Source organism: Portunus trituberculatus, chromosome 43 (genome assembly GCF_017591435.1).
Source record: "Portunus trituberculatus isolate SZX2019 chromosome 43, ASM1759143v1, whole genome shotgun sequence".
NCBI classification, from domain to species: domain Eukaryota; kingdom Metazoa; phylum Arthropoda; class Malacostraca; order Decapoda; family Portunidae; genus Portunus; species Portunus trituberculatus.
In genome coordinates this window covers 19,739,190-19,749,189 of record NC_059297.1, presented here as the reverse complement: position 1 = coordinate 19,749,189, position 10,000 = coordinate 19,739,190, and the positions used below count along the sequence as shown (strand labels likewise).

Genomic DNA, 10,000 nt, shown 5'->3' with positions numbered 1-10,000 from the left:
ACAATTGCACTGTGTACTCTCAAAGTAGAGGTCTGTTAATGTACTAGCTGAGGTGGCCCGGCAGATATTACAGAAAGAGTTGTCTATCAATGAGCTTCAGACACAATGCTAAATAACGAGCTAATTACGGTATCCGATATATGAAACATTTTGTTTTTATACATTTACAGTATCTTAAAGTATACAATCACTACGTAACATTGAAGTTACTGACTTATCATGATTCACAAAACCAGAAAAGAAAATCATAAAAATAGGCCCAAGTTGGGATGGTCGAAGGTATCCCGCGTTTCATGACGTCACTCTGCAGCGGCCAATGAACGGGTCGCTCGATCAAAACAAATCTGACGTCATCGACACCCAGATCAATCGCAGCGAGAGCCAAGATGGGGACACTGTTATACCTCATCCGTTGCCACTAATTAACCGAAAAGTCTTTAATGAAGCTATACCGGTAATAAATAAATAAATGAGTATATATATATATATATATATATATATATATATATATATATAGAGAGAGAGAGAGAGAGAGAGAGAGAGAGAGAGAGAGAGAGAGAGAGAGAGAGAGAGAGAGAGAGAGAGAGAGAGAGAGAGAGAGAATTATATGGCAAGCCGTAAAACAGGTTCAACTATGACAACAAGAATGAAAGTCTTAAGGCGGGGTTCACACGTGCCAACTTGCGACTGAAATTGAAAGTCGGTAGAATTTCCGACTGAATGTCGGGGGGTAGCGACTGGACAAACCAGTCGCAAAACAAGACCCACATGTTGGTCTTGTTCAGTCGATTTGCGACTTAATTACGTCGATTACGTCGTGAAGTCACGGAACTACCTTTGAAAATGTGGTGTCGTTGTAGAGAAGATAGAGTTGGTGAGAGAATAGGAACATTTTTATTTTTTTATGTCCTGGCCTATAGCGCTTGTAGGTAACTTGAGGAGTATTGGAAGAGCTGTTAAGCTTCCACCTATTAGTTGCGCAGGCAATTTTTTTTGTAGTGGTACCCATATTAGAGCCCATATCACCACCCAAGCAAATCTTTGGTGTAACCACCTAGAACCTGGGTATCATGGTGACATGTAGGTAACTTTAAACCACTCGACAAATGGCAAAGTATCAAGGCGACACATGGTGAGATTCGAACCTACGCGTGCACGTCTGCCCGATCCCAGGTTCACCACCTTATCCACTGTGACACCGCCTCCCTGCCTCTCCTTATCTAGGACCCCAGAAATTAATTATACAATAAAAAAAACTTGCGCAAATCGTCGTTCGACGAAATAGCTACCACTCTCCAAGAATTGTTTCCCTCAATGCTGAGTGTTGTTGAAGGTGAGGATTGAAGACTTGTCAGGATTTAATTTGATCGCAAACGTGCATATTATCTTCTTGAGATTAGTGTGTGGTATACAATCCTTTCTTTCCTTCTACTTAGCTAGGGACGTATCCACAGGCGTTTTCTTTTCTGTTGACTCTTCCGGTACGCCAAAAGAGCAACCATCGCTTCTGCATCATCATTGGAGGAAGACATCTTGGCGGGTAGTTGTTTGTTTACATTCACTTCCCGCCAAGGTGCCAACTAGTCGATACTTTCCAGTCGCTATGTGTGACGTTTTTCGATTAGAAGGCCTCAGTCGATACTTCTAGCGACTTGCAATTTCAGTTGCAAATTGGCACACGTGAACCCGCCTTTAAGAAGCAGCTTGCGACACAGAGGAACTCCGGAGATATCTACGTTATTAAGGAAGAAAAAAATAACGACCACAAAGGGTGCGGATAAGGGTTGGGACAGGAGGGAAAATTCCACATAGTAGGAATGAAGATCTTGAAAGTAAAATTCTAATTGTTAAAAAAAAAAGTTTGGTCACAAGAGGAGGAGGAGGAGGAGGAGGAGGAGGAGGAGGAGGAGGAGGAGGAGGAGGAGGAGGAGGAGGAGTAAAAAGTGGGAAAAGACCGGAAAGAAAGCGCATGAACTACATAGAGGAAATGTATTTTTCTCTTACTGAATGACTTGCATAACGTCTACATAAATCCTAGAGCATTCCTTTCTACATGGTTTCCAAGAACGGCAAGGTGCGACAACGACGATGAGATTAGCGACCTATCAGTTCGCTGGCACGCTTTAAACTAAGCAGCTTCAGTAGTGTAGGAAGGAGTGCTATTAACGCTATATCAATTTAAATTAATGAACGGAGAAAAGTCAAGCATTGCAATTACATATCGTATATATTTGGTAAATTGGGCATGCGGATGGAAGTTGTCACAAAATTTATCAGAGCAAAAGAAAAAAAAAAAAAACGAACAAAAAAGCAGTGATGCGTACACGACTTTCAGTGCATTGCTGTGTGTGTGTGTGTGTGTGTGTGTGTGTGTGTGTGTGTGTGTGTGTGTGTGTGTGTGTGTGTGTGTGTGTGTGTGTGTGTGTGTGTGTGTGTGTGTGTGTGTGTGTGTGTGTGTGTGTGTGTGTGTATGTGTGTGTGTGTGTGTGTGTTATTCATCACGGTCGCCCGCTGGTCACCCAGCCAGTCTTTCCCTTACGGAAAGAGCTCAGAGTTCATACTGACCGATCTTCGGGTAGGACTGAGACCACATTACATACCACACACACCGGGAAAGCAAGTCCACAACCCGTCGAGTTACATTCCGTACTTGCTGTTAGGTTAACAGAGGCTACACATTATGAGGCTTGCCCATATGCCTCACCACTGCCGGAACTCGATCCAGGGCCCTCTCGGTTGTGTGCCGAGCGTGTAAACCACTACATACACTATGTGGTGTGTGTGTGTGTGTGTGTGTGTGTGTGTGTGTATTTATCTAGTTGTATCTACCTAGTTGTATTGATTTGTATTGTACAGGGTTCAAGCGGGGCTCATAGCGTCCTGTCTACATATCTCCATTTATCTAAGTTTTCTTTAACGCTATGCATATTATGTGCTGCAACCACTTCATCATTCCATACATTCCACTTTTCCACCGTTCTATGTGAAAAAGCGGTTTTTTTTTTTTCCAAATATTCTTCACACACTGCCTCTTTCTAATCTTCTTTGCATGTCCTCTTGTCCTTCCAGCTTCTTCTGTCACCGGCACCAGGTCATGTGCGTGTTCACCTCAGTCGCCTGCTGCTCACCCAGCCAGTCTTCCCGATTACGGAGCGAGCTCAGAGCTCATAGACCGATCTTCGGGTAGGACTGAGACCACAATACACACTCCACACACCGGAAAAGTGAGGCCACAACCCCTCGAGTTACATCCCGTACCTATTTACTGCTAGGTGAACAGGGGCTTGCCCATTTGCCTCACCAGTTCCCGGGACTCGAACCCGGGCCCTCTCGATTGTGAGTCAAGCGTGCTACCACTACATTACGCTTACACACCGTTGTGTGTGTGTGTGTGTGTGTGTGAGAGAGAGAGAGAGAGAGAGAGAGAGAGAGAGAGAGAGAGAGAGAGAGAGAGAGAGAGAGAGAGAGAGAGAGAGAGAGAGAGAGAGAGAGAGAGAGAGAGAGAGAGAGAGAGAGAGAGAGAGAGAGAGAGAGAGAGAGAGAGAGAGAGAGAGAGAGAGAGAGAGAGAGAGAGAGAGAGAGAGAGAGAGAGAGAGAGAGAGAGACGCACCGTGGATTAAACTAGAATTTTTTAAACAATTGTAGAAGAAACTCGTGTAAAAAATCCATAAACATATTATCTATGCCGTTGTGGGAGGGCGAGAAGGTGGCAAAGTGTAGGAAGAGTGGCACGGAGAAGGAAGTGAAAAAAGGTAGTGGTCTGCAAGAGTTTGCCTGCTCTAAATGCAAGAAAATAGAATTTTTTTTTTTTTTGTGTGATTCACCTCGGTCGTCTGCTGGTCACCCAGCCAGTCTTCCCCATTACGGAGCGAGCTCAGAGCTCATAGACTGATCTTCGGGTAGAACTGAGACCACAACACACACTCCACTCACCGGGAAAGCGAGGCCACAACCCCTCGAGTTACATCCCGTACCTATTTACTGCTAGGTGAACAGGGACCACACATTAAGAGACTTGCCCAGTTGCCTCGCCGCTTACCGGGATTCGAACCCGGCCCTCTCGATTGAGTCGAGCGTGCTAACCACTACACTACGCGGTGTGTGTGTGTGTGTGTGTGTGTGTGTGTGTGTGTGTGTGTGTGTGTGTGTGTGTGTGTGTGTGTGTAGGGAAGAGGACCAGCCATGGGCAAAAACAGAAAATATTTAAAAAAAAAAAAGCCCACTTGAGTGCTGGCTCTCTAAAAAGTAGAAAAGCGTCCGCCAAAATTAGGGAGCAAATGCCTCTATACCTCCCTCTTAAAAGAAGACAAGTCATACGAATTCGGAAATACAGATGCAGGGAGCGAGTTCCAGAGTTTACCAGTGAAAGGTATGAATGATTGAGAGTACTGGTTAACTCTTGCGTTAGAGAGTTAGACAGGATAGGGATGAGAGGAAGAAGAAAGCCTTGTGCAGCGAGGCCGTAGGAGGAGGGGAGGCATGCAGTTAGCAAGATCAGTAGAACAGTTAACATGAAAATAGCGATAAAAGATAGATAGAGATGCAACATTTCGGCGGTGAGAAAGAGGCTGAAGACAGTTAGTCAGAGGAGGGGAGTTGATGAGACGAAAAGCTTTTGATTTCACCGTATTTAGTAAAACATGCGAAGAGTACTCCATACACGGGCGGATAAGGCCCTTATACAGAGTAAAGGCCGCGTCCCACACAGCACGATGTGAGACGATAGTCAGACGAATGAGCATGACTTGCAGAAAAATTTTTAGACATTCGGGTAACATCGGTTATGAAAAATCTGTAGTCGTGAGTGAACATTTTACCATCGTGTGGCGAGCGTGGCTGTCAGGCATTTTCCACGACCAACCGTGAAAAAAATAGTGCACCCCTTATTTTTTTTACGATATTCGTGGAAAAAAAACCGTTACAAAATGGCCGTGTCACTATCGTAGTATATTCGTGTGGTGTTCGTGTTGCATTCGTGGCATTCGCTGCGTGATCTATGAATTTGTTCATCTCAATTTCCAGTACGATAAACACGATCATAGCACGACCAACACACGACAACACAACGGTAAAAGCACGACTATACCACAATAGCAGTCCGATAAACCATCCCAGTAGCCAATAGTAGTACGAACATTAGGCGATAACGGACCGACACGTACGATAATAAAGCGACAAGCACACGAAAGACACACGAAAAGTGCCCGGTTGATCGTGCCAGGTTCATTGCAGTTCACGACTATTGCGGCGATGGTCACGCGAATCGCACGAACACATATCAAGTATAACACGATAATGACGATAAACCGGGACGTCACCACGTGGTCACGTGTGAAGAATATTACGACCATAACACGATGGCAGACCGATGTCAGCACGAACCCCACGAGGATAGAGCGACCGTTGTGCGAACCACACATGTGCGGTACGACAACTGCAACCGTACCACGGTTGATCGCGGCGCCGGGTGGCGACGCATACAAAAGGAAGCTGGCCCTGACCACCCACACTGTTGGCCATCACAACGTGCACGCACCACTACAGATCCTTCTCCACAGCTACGATATCTACCTCTAAATATGGGCAAAGGCAGGAAGATTGTGCAGAAGAAGGCTCCCGAGGGGGCCTCAGAAGACTTGTTCGTCAGGGATGTGGATGTGGACGAATCCTCATCAGACGACATGGATACCCAGGGGAATGAGTTGGAAATGGACAGCGAGGCAGCCCATGAACCAACCCCACCAATTCCCAGCAAGAGGGTTGCTGTGGACTGCGTGGATGATGATGAAACCCAGATAGAATCACAGGATATCATACAAGACAGCCAAGAACAGTCGCAGCATCCACCAAAATCCAAGCGCAAGAGGAACTACCACATCAATCCCGATGACAAAAAGGTCTCTGTTGTGGAGTGGTACAGGGAACAGGAGTTCCTGTACAATAAGAAGATGAGGGCCTAGAGACCGAGACAGGAAAACCAAGGCATGGACGGACAAAGCCCGCTTTCCTTTCTGCTGTCTCTCTTCTTCCATGTTGAGCAGCTGGTTGACATACACCTGAATTCTGAGGTTGTTTATCAGAATAGCACTTCGTTCCACTTCCTAAGGACATATCCTCGCTAACTGTCACTATGGGCTCGACCAAGGCCATGTTGCGGGAGATGAGCGGCTATGTGTGTCTTCGTCGGGAGCTTTGGTGGAACTGTGGCTGTTAGGTATGGACCCTCGCCTTTTATACAGGTGAGAAATCCGGAAATATCCATCGTGCCGCAATCGTGCGTGTCGGTTGGCGTTCGTTGTATTCGGTTTGTTGTTGTCCCATTGTCGTGTGTTGTCGCCTACCATCGTTGTGCCTCGTTGTGTTATCGATGTATTATCAACAAACATCTTATCTTTCGGTATGTGGTCGTACTACATTTGCAAAAAATGAAAGATTACGACACGGTTCATTGTGCGACATTCGTACACTGGTCGTCTTGTTCGGGTTATTGTCGTACAACCATCTGGCAGCTGTCGTGTGACTGTCTGGCGGCGGTCGTTTGCCGTGAGAATCGTCGGTTATCGTACAAAAACTGCAAGTCATGCTCATTTGTGCGCCATTCGTCTGTCATCGTACTGTGTGGGACGCGGCCTTAAGCAGTTAGAGGGGAGACAAAAACTCGCGGAGACGCCTCAGAACGCCTAATTTCATAGAAGCTGATTTAGCAAGAGATGAGATGTGAAGTTTCCAGTTAAGATTATGAGTAAAGGACAGACCAAGGATATTCATTGTGGAAGAGGGAGACAGTTGAGTGTCATTGAAGAAGAGGGGATAGTTGTCTGGAAGGTTGTGTCGAGTTGATAGATGGAGGAATTGAGTTTTTGAGGCATTGAAAACTACTAGATTTTCTCTGCCCCAATCGGAAATCTTAGAAAGATCGGAAGTCAGGCGTTCTGTGGCGTCCCTGCGTGATCTGTTGACTTCCTGAAGGGTTGGTCTCTGAAAGAACGTGGAAAGATGTAGGTGGTATCATCAGCGTAGGAGTGGATAGGGCAAGAAGTTTGGTTAAGAAGGTCATTAATGAATAATAGAAAGAGAGTGGGTGACAGGACAGAACCCTGAGGAACACCACTATTAATAGGTTTAGGAGAAGAACAGTAGCCGTCTACCACAGCAGCAATAGAACGGTCGGAAAGGAAACTTGATATAAAGTTGCAGAGAGAAGGATAGAAGACGTAGGAGGGCAGTTTTGAAATCAAAGCTTTATGCCAGACTCTATCAAAAGCTTTTGATATGTCTAACGCTACAGCAAAAGTTTCACCGAAATCTCTAAAAGACTCAGTAAGGAAGCCATACTGGCGATCAGACAGAAGATTGTGAAGTGACATGTTTGAGATTCTTCCTATTCAGGATAGATTCAAAAACTTTAGACAAGCAAGACATTAAAGCTATAGGACGATAGTTTGAGGGGTTAGAACGGTCACCCTTTTAGGAACAGGCTAAATGTAGCGAACTTCCAGCAGGAAGGAAAGGTAGAAGACAAAGTTGGAAGAGTTAGGCTAGGCAAGGTGCAAGCACAGAAGCACAGTTTTTGAGAACAATAGGAGGGACCCCATCAGGTCCATAAGCCTTCCGAGGGTTTAGGCCAGCAAGGGCATGGAAAACATCATTACGAAGAATTTTGATTGTAGACATGAAATAGTCAGAGGGAGGAGGAGAGGAGGACAAGCCCAGAATCGTCCAAGGTGGAGTTGTGAGCAAAGGTTTGAGAAAAGAGTTCAGCTTTAGAGACAGAAGAGATGGCAGTGGTGCCATCAGGATGAAATAAAGGAGGAAAGATGAAGAAGTGAAGTTATTTGAGATGTTTTTGGCTAGATGCCAGAAGTCACGAGGAGAGTTTGAGTTTGAAAGATTTTGACATTTTCTATTTATGAAAGAGTGTTTGGCAAGTTGAAGAACAGACTTGGCATGATTCCGGGCAGAGATATAAAGTGCATGAGATTCAGGAGATGGAAGGCTCAAGTACCTTTTGTGGGCAACCTCTCTATCATGTATAGCACGAGAACAGGCTGAGTTAAACCAAGGTTTAGAAGGTTTAGGTTGAGAAAAGAATGAGGAATGTACGCCTCCATGCCAGACACTAACACCTCTGTTATGCGTTCAGCACAAAGAGATGGGTCTCTGACACGGAAGCAATAATCATTCCAGGAAAATCAGCATAATACCTCCTCAGGTCCCCCAACTGGCAGAGGCAAAACGCCAGAGGCACCTTCGCTTTGGGGATCCTGTGGAAAATAGGACAAGATACAGAAATGAGATTGTGATCGGAGGAGCCCAACGGAGATGAAAGGGTGACAGCATAAGCAGAAGGGTTAGAGGTGAGGAAGAGATCAAGAATGTTGGGCGTGTCTCCAAGACGGTCAGGAATACGAGTAGGGTGTTGCACCAGTTGCTCTAGGTCATGGAGGATAGCAAAGTTGAAGGCTAGTTCACCAGGGTGGTCAGTGAAGGGAGAGGAAAGCCAAAGCTGGTGGTGAACATTGAAATCTCCAAGAATGGAAATCTCAGCGAAAGGGTAGAGGGACAGAATGTGCTCCACTTTAGAAGTTAAGTAGTCGAAGAAATTACTATAGTCAGAAGAGTTAGGGAGAGATAAACAGCACAGATGAATTTAGTTTGAGAGTGACTGTTAAGTCGAAGCCAGATGGTGGAAAATTCGGAAGACTCAAGAGCGTGGGCACGAGAGCAAGTTAAGTCGTTGCGTACATAGACGCAACATCCAGCTTTGGAATGAAAATGAGAATAGAGAAAGTAGGAGGGAACAGAGAAGGGCTACTGTCAGTTGCCTCAGACAGCTGTGTTTCGGTGAGGAAAAGAAGATGAGGTTTAGTAGAGGAGAGGTGGTGTTCCACAGATTGAAAATTAGATCTAAGACCGCGAATGTTGCAGAAGTTAATGTAGAAAAAGTTGAGGGAGGTGTCAAGGCATTTGTGGTCTTCAACAGGAGAGGTGTCCGACCTGGGGACATTTTGGTCCCTCCCAGAGGGGACTCGAGGCATTGATTGGGTCCCATTTTCTTTTAAATTTTGATTTGGAGTGAAGGGTGTATGAGTGATAAGTGTATGTAGTTTTGTGTGAAGAAGGAGAGTTGTCTTTAGAGGGTAGGCTGTGATTGCCCCCTTGAGTTGTGAGACACAAAGGGAAACCTTCAGCGAGATCACAACTAGCTTTAATAGAAGGTTCACAGAACCCTCTGAACTAGTGCTATTAGATCTCTCTGGGAGTAAGTTATTGTTTTGGTAGGTGTCTACTACCTCCTCCTCTTGTGTGTGTGTGTGTGTGTGTGTGTGTGTGTGTGTGTGTGTGTGTGTGTGTGTGTGTGTGTGTGTCATTAAGTTGACTTTATTGTTTCTTTTGAAAAGCAGATTAAGAGAGAGAGAGAGAGAGAGAGAGAGAGAGAGAGAGAGAGAGAGAGAGAGAGAGAGAGAGAGAGAGAGAGAAAACTACTATAATATGTATAGGGTATCTTCAACAACACGCAAACACGTCGATCGAGAAGTTCAGTACTGACTCTCTCTCTCTCTCTCTCTCTCTCTCTCTCTCTCTCTCTCTCTCTCTCTCTCAACAGCTGACACACGGTGAACTTGGGGATAAAAAGTGAACTATTTCTATCGCTGAGGCAAGGGTAGGCTTGAGAGGGTACGATGTTGATGCCTCTCTCTCTCTCTCTCTCTCTCTCTCTCTCTCCATATATTGATTTCATTTTTTCTGCACACAGATGGTGTCTGCTGCTGCTGCTGCTGCTGTGTGTGTGTGTGTGTGTGTGTGTGTGTGTGTGTGTGTGTGTGTGTGTGTGTGTGTGTGTGTGTGTGTGTGTGTGTGTGTGTGAGCGCTAATGGAGTGTTCTTAATGTACCTGTGGCGTATGGTAATAAGATATTGTTGTTGCTGGTGGTGTTGAGATGATGGTGATGATGCTATAGTAGTAGTAGTAGTAGTAGTAGTAGTAGTAGTAGTAGTAG

General features: G+C 45.4%; 1 protein-coding gene across 1 annotated transcript in view; it reads right to left on the bottom strand.

Moving 5' to 3' along the window:
* Window positions 1–10,000, bottom strand: part of LOC123517910 (hexosaminidase D-like) — an 80,786-nt gene that overhangs the window by 62,621 nt on the left and 8,165 nt on the right. The gene's annotated exons all lie outside the window — the stretch shown is intronic.